Raw genomic sequence first — 12870 nt, forward strand, 5'->3', positions numbered from 1 at the left:
CTGGAAAATACTCTGCCGGCGAAATTTAGCTTGCCTATGAGCTCTTGGAGCTCTCCCAGGGTGGCTTTCTGCCTCCCCAGCAACCCATTTATATTGGACTGTAGGTCTTTAACTTTTTCTGGCAGCATGCTGGATGTACCTGCTATTGAATCTAATTCAATTCCCAGAAATACTAGCTTAGTGGTTGGCCCTGAGGTTTTGTCTTCCGCCAGAGGCACTCCCAGTGAAGAGGCCAGGGACTGAAATGCGTCCAGTAACTCCTGGCATTCAGGCCCATTGGGTTTGCCTATAAATAGGAAATCATCGAGGTAGTGCAGTTTCCCGCCCCTGGGGTGTTGCTTGTGTAATGCCCATTCTAAGAGGGTGCTGAATTTCTCAAAGTACGCACAATATATGGAACAGCCCATGGGCATGGCTTTGTCAAAGTAAGTTTTGCCTTCAAAACTGAACCCCAACAGGTGGTAGCTCTCCGGGTGTACCGGGAGGAGCCTAAAGGCTGCTTCGACGTCTGCTTTAGCCATTAGCGCGCCCCGCCCTGTCGCGCGCAGTAAATCCACTGCATCATCTACTGATGCGTATCCTACCGCGCAGTGTGCCGGGTCTATGCCATCGTTCACTGACCCGCCTTCTGGGTAAGACAAGTGGTGGATGAGCCTGAACTTGCCTGCCTCTTTTTTGGGGACTATTCCTAGGGGGGATATTGTCAGTTTTTGGGGAGCAGAGGGGAGGGGGGCCTCTACTCTCCCTAGCTGTATTTCTTTTTTAATTTTTTCTTTTACCACTTCGGGGTATTCGCTTGCTGAGCGCAGGTTTTTTTGTTTTTTTATTAATTGATAAGAGCGTGGACGGTATCTTGAAACCTTGCTTGAACCCTTCACATATTAACTTTGCGTCTTGTTGGTTATTGTATTCGTTGGCCAGCTGTCTTAACCTGAACGTGTTGATGGGGGATACCGTTAGTTCTACATCTCTCCCTAGCCAGGATATGTGGTTGGTGTGTTTATTTCTTCTTGTCTTTCTCTCGCTTGAAGCTGCCGCCGCCCCCTATTTTGCATTCTGACGCGGGGTGGCCTCCCCCACATGCCGAGCATACATGTCTGAATTTACATGCCGCGCCCCATGTGCACTCGTGCCCCATGTCACCTGCGCTTGACCAGGGTGCCGGGCAGCCCCTTTTTAAACAAATTTGTGGCCCCCTCTCCTTGTTTAGATTCAAAATTTTGCGCCCCCCCCCCTTATTGGCTTATACTCCTTGCTGCACCCCCTCCCTTCCGTTTCCGCTCGACGTTGCCCCTACGATGGGGCCTGAAACACGGGGGGGGGCTTCCGCCATCTCACGGAATCCTTTGTTTGGTGCGCCAGAATTTGGCGCAATACCTTTGCTCAGGGCCGCGGTGGGGTTTCCGCTCCGGCCACTCTGAGCTCCCGATGGTCGCGGGCCTTCGCCCCTACTCGACACAGATGTGAAAATCTTCACCTCTGTGCAGGTTTCACGCCTACACAGAATGTGGGCTTCACTAATGTCTCACAACAATCTGGCTTTATTGGGGCTCCCCACACAAGGGATAATGTCAGATGGATGGTCTCACTGATGGAGAACGCAGAATGAATCCAAACTCCCATACTCCTCCTTTCGCTATATGCAAAGAAGGCCCTCAGCAGGGTAAATTGGCAGTATGTACCAAAGGTCCTCAATAAGACCCCCCGCATGACTCAATTGATATTGGCAAAACCAACTACACAAATCAAAGTGAATGGCAAATTCTATTTCTGGGTCCTCATTATTAAGGGCACCAGACAGGGCTGCCCTTTCTCTCCTCTAACCTTTGCGCTTGCAATTAAACCATTCAAAGCATACAACCACACTGTGCAGGGGATTTAGGTGAGCGCGCATGAGTTTAAATCAGGGGTGTATGCAGATGACGTATTACTATTCCTTAACAAGCATGAGACCTCAATTCCCGCACTGAAGGGAGTGGTTGGCACTTTTCAAGGAGTCGTCTAGCATTCTAATAAATTACACAACATCCATTAGTGTGGGAATATCGGCCAACGTAGTGCACACTAAAATTTTACTAACCCACACAGTTTTGCCTGGTCACGGGAGTCCTTAAAATATCTTGGCATCAATTTACCACACACCGTAGCTAATCTCTTCCGGTGTAACACTCCACCATTGCTGTAAGTCTTATTAGAGCTTTACCACTGGGGTAAACTTGAGATCTAGTGGTTGGGTAGGTCTCAAATCTGTCAAAAGGAACTTTCTACCTTGACTCCTCTATACAGCTCAACCCAAAATCCATCCTCCAAGATATCCAAACCAAAGTCCTCTACTTTGTTTGGAGAGCCCCATAACCCCAGGATTGAGAAAGGCACCCTATATAAGCAAACCGTAGAGGGAGAATTGGGCTTCCCTGACATAGAGACTTAAATGCAGACAGCCAAGCTCTGCCCTGCTCTCGTCTGGAACCACAATCCTCATGGCAAGGGCTGGGTAAAAGTGGAGCACCATGTTTCCCAAATACCATCCCCCCTTCCCACCTCCCCTCGGGCTTTCCCAGAGGGCACATTCAGGGACACTGCACCTTCTCCCCACAACACTGATCCTCCTAGACTGTTGGCATCACATCACACAAAGGAAGGGTCCACCACACATCCTTTGCCACCCACCCATGTTTTGAACAACCTAGATTTCCCACTAGGACTAATCACCTGCCATTTCAGGGACTAGAATTGCTGCAGCTCTGAGTGACCTTTATCAGAATGGGGGAGCAGGAGGAGGTTCAGGAGTGGCTGCTGCTCACTGGAGTGGATATCTTTAGAATCACGTAACTACTGAATTGCGCGGGTTCCAGAACACTGAGAGATTAAGTTGCCCGTGTGAAAACCCCAGTGGACACCATATTAGCAAATAACGTACTTCAAAATGGGATCACCTGGCTACAACTAGGGATCTTTGACACTGCCCCAAGCCCAAACAGTTAACTCAGCGGTTTTTCGGGGGTTCTGGGTTGAGCAATACCTTTTATAAGGTGAAATAAAAACTGGCAGAGGGCCGTAACATTTTCTATTTGCACAGCACTTAAAGAAACACCTTTCTACAAGCTCCTCACCAAGTGATCTGACATGAATCTATGCGATGTTCAGTCCAGTAGCCGTGAGGCTTGCTGGAAAAAGTCGTGGCAAAAGGAAAACCTTTTTCTACTTATAGTGGTCCTGCACTCACACCAAAAATTACTGGTCAACCATCATCTCCCAACTCAGAGCAACGTTAGGGATAGCTCTCCCTCTACACATCTTACTGTTGCTGCTGGGCAACCTGGGAGACCAGCATCTACCCAATGACAACCCAACAGGGGAAACTCATTACTTACCTACTTATGACAGCCCAGATGGCCCTAGCACATTTCAGGAAACAACCAGCCTCTCTACCTTTGTGTGTATGTGGGGTAAAACTACGGTCAGTTTACCCACTCAGGAGGCTTATTGCACAGCTGCATCTCCCAAAGGACACATTTGAAGCCTTATTCACAAGGTTGGACTTAATGTCATGGAGTCCAGTTCCAGCAGTGCCTCTGATGCTGATAATTCCCCCAATAAGTCTGGTGTGCTTTTATCCAGGAAACACTTTTTTTGTACTGAAGGTGGCACAATTTCTAAAGCTATCAACTGTCAATCAATCAGCAGCATTTGTAAAGCACAACACTGTCACCCTAGGGGTTTCTGGGCGCTGTATCTCTGTCAAAGAGAGAGGTCTAGAGTCTTTCTGAAGTTTGCCAGCGAGGGGGCTGTATGGATCTCGAGGGGAAGGTTGTTCCAGCTTTTGGCAGCTATGTAGGAAAAGGAGCAGCCACCTCTGCGGCTGCGACGGATACAAGGATTGTGGGAGACTGCGAGAGAAGAGGTGCGCAGGAGCCTAGCGGGTTGGTGGAAGTTCATTCGATAGTTGTGGTGGGCAGGTCCTAAATCGTGTAGGGCTTCGTAGGTGTCCTTGAGGATATTGAGCTGACATATTTTCTGGATGGGGAGCCAATAGAGGTCTCTCAGGTGGGGGGTGACGTGGGTTTGTTTGGTGGGAGGTCCAGGATGAGTCTGGCTGCAGCGTTCTGTATGATCTGGAGTCTTTTGAGAAGCTGGGTGGAGATGCTGGCGTAGAGGGCCTTGCTGTAGCCTAGATGGCAGGTGACGAGTGTCTGGGTGAAGGTCTTTCTGGTGTTGGTTGGGATCCATCTGAAGAATCTGCGGAGCATGCGAAGTGTGTGGAAGCAGGTGGAGGCAATTTTGTAAACTTGTCGTTTCATTGTCAGATGTCTGTCGAGGATGATGCTGAGGTTTCGTGTGTGGTCAGTCAATGTGAGTGTGGGTCCACGTTCTACAGGCCACCAGCTGTGGTCCCATTTGGAGGTGTTCTTCCCGAAGATTAGTACTTCAGTTTTGTCGGACTTGAGTTGGAGGCAGTTGTCTCCCATCCATCCGGCTACGTTGGTGATGGCATTGCAGAAGTTGGTTTTGGCGCTGGAAGAGTCCTCGGTGAATGAGAGTATCAGTTGAGTGTCATCTGCGTAGGAGATTTTGTTGAGTCTGTGGGATCTGAAGACATGTGCAAGGGGGGTCATGTAGATGTTGTACGGGGTGGGGCTGAGGGATGCGGAGGTCAAGGGAGGCAGTTGGATGCTCTGTGTGTGCCCTGTAAGGAAGGAGGCAATCCACTTGAGGGTATATTGCTGTATGCCTATGTTGTGGAGTCCGCTGATGAGGGTGTTGTGGATGACTGTGTCGAAAGCCGCCAAGAGGTGGAGGAGGATTGGGACCTCAGCTTCTTCATGGTCGAGGAGTGTTCTGATTTAATTGGTGGCGATGATCAGCACAGTCTCAGTGGTGTGGTTGACACAGAATCCTGATTGGGAGGTGTCTAGTAGGTGGTTTTGTTCCAGGATTTCGGTGAGCTACTGGTTGATGGCTTTATCGAGAACTTTAGCTGGGTGGGGGAGCACGGATATCAGACGATAATTTTTTAGATCGTTGGAGTCAGCAGTTGCTTTCTTTAGGAGGGGTCTGATGTCTGCGTGTTTGAGGGTGGCCGGTTGGATGTTGAAATTGTTGTAGATGTTGGTGATCTTGCTGTGAAAGTGGACTGATAGGGTGCTGCAGAGTTCTTGAGAGGGGTGGATGGTGCTCTCTTTAACTGTTGGGCTAATTCTTTGACTGTTTTGAAGAGTTCTTTTGTGTGGTTGCCTGCGGAGTTGATGCAGCTGGTGCTGGCTTCTTCGATGTGCCAGTGATAGCTGCTGAGTGCTGCTTTGTGAGCTCCTCTGTCAGCAGGATTCCTGCTGGCGCATCATAATTTCTCCAGTTGGTGGCAGTTGCGCTTGGAGGTCCTGAGTTCTGGGGTGTTCCAGCTTGCATGTTTTGGGCTCTTACTGAATTTTGTAGTTTTCAGTGGGGTGACTCTGTCAGCGCTGTTGGTGATCGAGATGGAGAAGTTCTGGACCGCCTAGTTGAGGCCTCGGGTTGGGAGGTAGAGAGGGCCTGTGCCCACCGAGTTTCGGTGATCTTGCTCCAGCTGCGGTGGGAGGAGATCTCGTGCCTAGTGCTTGTGTGCTAGGTGTTGATGATGTTGAAGTGTACTATGCTGTGGTCAGTCCAGATGAGTTCTATGGTATGGCTGAATTTGATTCTGTTGTTGGAGGTGAAAATGAGGTCAAGTGTGTGTCTGGCTTTGTGTATGGGTTCGGTGACCAGTTGAGTGAGACCGTTGTTATTCATGTTGAGGTCGCCAAGTAGGACATAGTGGTGAGAGTTGATTGCTGGGGGGGGGAGAAGGGTGAAGTTGGGGATGGCGTCGCAGAATATTACTCTGGGTCCCAAGGGTCTGTAGGCAAAGGTGCCTCTCATTGTAGTCTTAGTGTCAGTTTGTAGCAGGAAGTTGAGGTGTGCCCTGAGAGGTGTGGGGTCGTCATTGGTGATGATGCATCTTATGGTTTCCTTGAAGAATACCTTCGCCTTGTAGCAGTTAGTGACATAATTTAATAAATAATGGCACTGCACTTTATGAAACTTTCAAATAAAGTGGTTAAAATGGTGGATATTTATTTATGTGACTCTTTAATTTGTGATAGAAAATTAGAAATGCACAGATCATATAACAGTAAGCATTTCAATCGCCTACCAGTGTGTTCTTTGTAAAGAGCTGCATGTGCTGTGATTAACAATAACGCATGGGTTACATAGATCCTTGCAAACTGCCATTGAGATTTCAAGCATTCAATCTAAGAAGAATTAACCACTTTATTGAAAACCTAAATACTTTAAAAAAACATCCAGCCATTCTGTTTGCACCAAAAACAGAGAAAGCATTTGGTGAATTAGCCTGTTCACATTTGAGGCGTTTTTACTATGAATGGAATTCGTAAACAATGTTACTCAAATAAGTATTAAATTATATAAAACCCTTAGTGTAAATAAACGTCATCGGTTACTTATCTGAAAAATTGTGCCACAAAGAGGGACTGCCTATTTACTGTCTGCCTTAAGCCTAGACCCGTTTGTGCAGTGAATGAGCACTGGAAAACGCTGCTATAAAGTGCATATTGCTTGATGGGGCAAATTATAATGTTTGTACTTTCATAGACAATATTTTGGTAATATGTTTGTGACTTGGGTATCCTTCAGGTCCTTACCAGAACTGACCAAATGAACTTGAGTTTTAAAACACATACTTGGGTTCAACATTAACAGACTTAAATCCGAAATGCATAACCTTTCACTTCCTGAAAGCATAAGAGGGAGCTGTAGAAAATATGTATTATTTAAATAGATAAGGTATTCAACATCTGGGAGTAAACACCACCAGTCAGATTGAGAATATGTGTATGGAGAGTACAGCTGAATCTACATGATTGAAATTAACCCCATCGTAAGACTTCTACTTATAGTTAGTGTCTCTCCATAGACCACTAGGTGTAGGCCAGAGAAGCTCCAATATAATGTTTTCCACTATATGGGTTGAGGAAACCAATGTTGTCTAAGATACTTCTTCTGTCCTCTGCCTAGTCAAACATGAGTGTCTCTTAGGGAGACCAAAATAGCTTATCCTCCCCCATCCTCTAAGATGTGGCAGCACCTTGAACAATTAAAGATACAGAGGTTGAACAGTAAAGCAAGATAGCCATCTACAACAAAAACTTTGCAGTCAAATTCCATAGTGGCTTAACGGGCCAAGGGAGGGGCATTCTGATCGTTTGACAATCCTTTTGCATCGCATAGATTGTTGACTTCCTCATGTTCTGCCAAGCAAACAGAATTGTTTAGAAAGCGACCTGAAGCAGAGGCCTCTAGTTAGAAGACTGTCTCTGCTCAGCAGTAGAAATGGCTGTTGTGCTGTAGTATCTGCCCTCTGGGGTGCATTGAAGTCACAGTCCCTAAAACAGCACTTGGATCAGGGCACTTAAGGGGCCTGGGATGCAATGCTAATTGGGGTATTTTGGGTCCTTGCAGGACAGTTCTTTGAATTTACAGCTCAGACGTCTAGGGCTGACAATGCATTAATGAGTCACACTGTTTAGACCACTGTGAAGAAAAGGACATGATCCCATGGGGACTCCTGAGTACACTAATGAGTTTTTAGTATTTCACTAGAACCTACTTTCACCGAAAACTTTTTCATATTTAACAATGCTACCAGGCCAAAAATGCACCACATAGTTGACGGAGATGTACATTTTTTAGACCCATTGTAATTCCTTCTCACATAGATACAAGATTCATATTTCACCTTCCTTGCTGTTGAAGATAATGTTAAGGGGAATTCTTTCAAAACTTGAGAGAGCCACAACAAAAGAAAATGTAATAAACAAGGTAATGATGATAAGAATTAATCAGCATGATACTCAGGTTATGAGGGTAGGAACAAGTAAATGTTTTTCTAGTTAAGTGAAGTTTCCTTATTCCCTTCCCCCATTATTCATTCACCTGACCCCACAGATATGTAAACGTTCCCTGAATTTTGAGTTGATAAAATGTGTCCCTTTTCACCTCACCAGTTATGGTTCTGGGACCCTCTTGCATGTCTACTCGCATTCCCGACATCATAGCCCAACAAGAGGGATTGTTTTATCCTCTCTTAACCCACCCTCTCGCATTGTGGCATCTGAGAGCACATTTAGTGACATGCTAACTATAGACATTTAACTGTCTCCTGAAGATAACATCCCCATCTTGTACCCCTCGAGGGAGCAATGGAAACTAACAGTGAATTATTGAGTGTAGCATTAATTGGTAAAGGGGCTAAAGAAACAATAGATATGGCTGATAGGCTCATATTTGTATTTAATCAGGAGAAAACTATGGATGTTGTCTTGAATCTGATTAATAGATTTCGGAAGCTTTTGAGGAAAGAAATTAACTGTAACAAGCCTGGACTACCCCTATTTAACATGCACTCTAGTGCAAACTGGCTATGAAATTGACGACCGATACATTTTGATTTTTAGCATATTCCCTCAGGAATGTAAAAACATTTTAGAGGCACTTTTTAACCTCTTTTAAAAACAGTACAATGTGATGTGGAGCAGAGGAACCTTCTGGCTCTGACATGGCAGAACTAACTGCATTAAAATGGATATCGTGCCATGTGTAATTTATCTGTTTAGAGCATTATTTGAAAGTAGATCATAAGCATATCGGGAAAGATTAATTATCTTTTCTATTCATTTAAATGGGGTAAAGGCAAATACACCCACCAGTCAATCATCTATAGACTCCCCCAGGTCCACTCTATCACATGTGGAATTGTCTCATGGAATAAACTTACTTGTTTTGGCCAGTAGATGGGGCTGTTCTTATGTGATTGAACCCCCATTTTCGATTAAACTGAAACGCATCTCAGTGGGTGATTGGTATCCAACTTGAATTATATAAAAACGAAAGCCATCCTGGGAAAGAGTAGAATTCTTCCATCAAATGTTGTATTTGTCTGTCAGATTATCTAGATCTCTGCAATAATTTCCTTGTGTGCCCAAAGATACACCTGTATTGGTCACCACAAAAGAATTTATCACACAAGCTAAGAAATGGCTTCAGTCCAGGCAGACTAATTTACTAACTTTTTCACAAATATTTATGTCGGTGAGCTTTAAATCATTTGGGTAATTTAGGATTCTAGTAAAGTAAAAGCAGAGGCATTTACATGACATTTAAAAATAATGAAAAATTTTACAGATTGTCCTAGAACTAGGAAGGCAGAATTCCATGATGCTGTATCAAGTCTAATCTGGTCTAACATCTGATAGAATATTATGAGTTTTTGTGAAAACATGACGTTTACAGAGATGTGGGAAAGATAATCGTTTGTGTTATTTTTTAAGGATGTATAAACTTGGATTAATTGAATCTAATCTCAGACTTGTTTAAGTTTGGTAGGTTGTCATAGAAAATAACTTGTCCTAATACAAAAAGAAACACTTTGGTTTCATCAAACAGCAAAATGAATAGTCTGTCAATAAGATAACTAACTGACAAGAGAAATCCATCCTCAAGCCCTCAGTTGAGTCAAGCTTAGCTGAGCTCATGAGGTCTAAGGAAATGGATTTCATGAGATACAAAAGGTTGTTTCACCTGAGCAAGCTTTTTTTATTGCCAAATTCCTTTATAACGTTTAGTTCAGCTTTATTGACTTACATAAGGACTAATGTTAATATTTTATTCCGCTTTGGATTTAGTCCCCACTCAAACTTCAGTAACTCTGTACGCCTTTTCATTTAACATTTTTAACCATTCCCTTCTATCCTTTTTAAATAGTTTTTTTATTTTATTTTACAATATGGAAAAACAAACAATCCGTTACATCATCAAAGCCTTCTGTTATCCAGCGGATATTCAGCAATGGTCAAGAACCACTTGGATCAATGATTCTATCCTCCTCCTAAAACTTCCTCATATAGCGTAACAGTTAGTGTCCTATATGTTAGCCTGTATGCCCCTATGTTGTTGCCAGGGTTTCCACATGTTCTCCCATTTCCCGGGGCAACTTCTTCGCTCATGCACTGGCTTTCCAGCCAACGTACTGGCCTGGTCACTCCCCCCCCCCTTCCCTATCTCCTGCCTTTATTGCGTTTGGTAATCATGAGCCCCGGCACAACAAACAATTTTGAATATTCCGATGTGTTATTATTTCACCCGATGTTGAGGATTAGTAATTTGGCTTTGTTGTCAGTCTTCACCCGATTACAGTTTAAAGACATTCCCTCATATTACCGGTACTGTTTCATGTCCACCAGGACCGCAGTCACAATATATGTAAGAAGCTCCCTGTCTGGTCACATCCTTTTATCTGTTGCTACTTTCCCCATTCTTTAAAATGTGATTTTGGTGTAGTATGATCTGTGTAGAATGTGCAGTTTCCCCAGCCTGATCTTATTGCTACTGCCTGGGCTATTAGCGTTTCCTGACATTTTTCCTCCTCTAAAAGTCTAACGTGCTGCCCAATCAGTTTTCAGTTTTGTTAACATGTCTGGGAAATTGTATATTATTTTCCTGTGGATTCGTTTACTGCAGTAGCTCATCTAACACCCTGTCTTCAAACAGGGAGGAGTATTTTCGGTGTGTAACATTTTTAACGTATACCGCATATGGTAAAATGCCTCAGTGTCCGCCAGCTAGTATTCATGCTTTAGTGTTTCCATTAAGGCCATTATTCCGTATTTCCATATGCCTTGCATTTTACTGATGCCTATGTGGTTCCAGCTGGAGAACATGCCAAGCCTCCCCACCTCATCTAGAAATCACAATCACATAGTGGTGTACCCATTGTGATTATATCCTCCCAAAGCTAGAATGTAGTGGCTTCCCTCCAGATTCTCACTACTGTCTGCATGTGAGATGGGAGTGTCCTGTCTAGCTGTTTTGCGTATAACGCTGCTGGGTAGCCCTAGTGCCCATCACATGTCTGTCAGCCCTTAGCATCAGCTCTTCTTTTTTTTTTTTTTTTTTTTTTTTTACTGTTACTAGTTTTGAGGCCCAGTAATACTTTTGAACATCAGGTACCAAGAGTCCTCCATCATATATCCCTTACATTCATTTTCCCATGGTAATGTGTTGTGTTTCCCTGTCCCACAATAGTACTCACTTTTCTGTCTTTATGTGCCTAAAAAAATCAGTCAGTAAGGGGTGTTCTGCAGAGTGTAAAGCAATTTTGACAGTGTCAACGTCTTAAACATGTCTGAACTGCCCACAAAGATATTTGTAATGCCCTCTAGTGCCTCACATCTTTGAATTTATCTAGTAAGTTATATAGGTTTTCTCTGAATAAATTTTCTATGCCATTGTTACATATATTCCCAGGTAACTAAATTCTTCCATGGAGGTCTGCATTGGGCACCCCATTAGAAGCTTCTGAGGGCTCCCTGTAAGCGAATGCAAATTAGATTTTTCCCAGTTTATTGTGCAACCGCAGTAGTTTTCAAAAAGCCAAAAGATCTACATCAGTCTAGGGATGTTGTCTCTGGTTGCGCTGCATTTAGCAGCACATCGTCTGACTATAACAAAACTCTTTCGTCTCATTTGTCCTTCCACCTCAACCCCCTGACCTTCTCATCCTCCTTCACCCAGTTTGCAGAAGGCTCTAGTGCCATAGTAAAGATCATGGGAGAAAGCAGGCACCTGTTTGGTTCTCTTTTCTAATTGGAAAGGTTTCGACCATGCAGCATTTCCCCTTATCCAGGCGTACTCTGCTGATATAGTAATTTTACTCATTCTCTGAAGTTAGGGCCCACCCCATCTTTCCAGGACCCCAAATATATAGGTCCATTCCAAAGTGTCAAACATCACAGTGGCGTCCAACGACAGTAACACAGTCACCTCCAGAATATCCTCCGTATAGCTCATGCATTATTACAGTCTACGTAGATTGAGTCGGGTTCCTCTATTTGGCATAAAGCCTGACTGGTATGGGTTCACAAGGGTAGTGATGAGCTCTCCTAATCTATTTGCCAGAATTTTAGTAAGGAGCTGCTTTGAGTAACAAGATGGGTCTGTACAAGTTGCACTTGTCGGGTGGTTTGCCTTCCTTGAGTACTGTCACTGTTGTGGCTCATATCGGAGCTGACCTCTACTTCTAGGCTGCTTAAGCATCTGAAAGAGGTGTGTAACTAATTTGCTGTTCATGCATTTATAGAGTTCAATCCGTAGGCCGGTTTGGGCCCGCTTTCTTGCTTGATTGTAGATCCTACTCCTCCAGTTCAACATCCAGCTCCTGTCTAGTCTTGATTGAAAGTTGGGGTAGTTTAATATCGTTGAGAAATGATCTAATGTATCTGTGTTGTAGTATTAGTTAACTTATGAATTTGGTGGTAGTAGCTGGCGAACCTCTGACTCCTCCTTGGTACCCCTGATCCTCTCTCCCGTTTTCACTTTGATCTCCAGCACCCACTTCCTTCTTCACTCTCTGTGCCCCAGCCATGGCAATAGCATACCTGATTTGCTTCATACTTAATATAGTTTATGTTGTGAGGCAAAGCCATTGGCCCTTGTACTGTTTTCGGCCAAGTTTTCTTTATTCCTGGTGCTTTAGGCTCAATTGATGGATTTGTTCCCAACACTTTAGGTACTCAGCATTTTGTGCACCAACTCAAAAAAACTGAAAATAAAACAAATCAGTCACAGTACAGGTTACCAGCCCCAAGTCATTTGACTGGCTGAACAGTAATGCACGTATATGGTATCAAATTTTTAATTACACAAGGCAAAGTATGAAAATGTTATACATTCAGTGGTGTCTCTGTTAAACAAACATACAAGAGGAGGGTTTGAGAGCGCATAAAGGTCCAGCGTACATGTTCCCAAATAATATAAGTTACAAAAAAGAGTATGCAG

At 44.1% G+C, this 12870-nt stretch overlaps 1 protein-coding gene across 7 annotated transcripts in view; it reads left to right on the forward strand.

Annotated features, from left to right (window-relative positions):
- Positions 1-12870, forward strand: part of SHROOM2 (shroom family member 2) — a 675938-nt gene that overhangs the window by 407339 nt on the left and 255729 nt on the right. The gene's annotated exons all lie outside the window — the stretch shown is intronic.

Source organism: Pleurodeles waltl, chromosome 8 (assembly GCF_031143425.1).
Source record: "Pleurodeles waltl isolate 20211129_DDA chromosome 8, aPleWal1.hap1.20221129, whole genome shotgun sequence".
NCBI lineage: Eukaryota > Metazoa > Chordata > Amphibia > Caudata > Salamandridae > Pleurodeles > Pleurodeles waltl.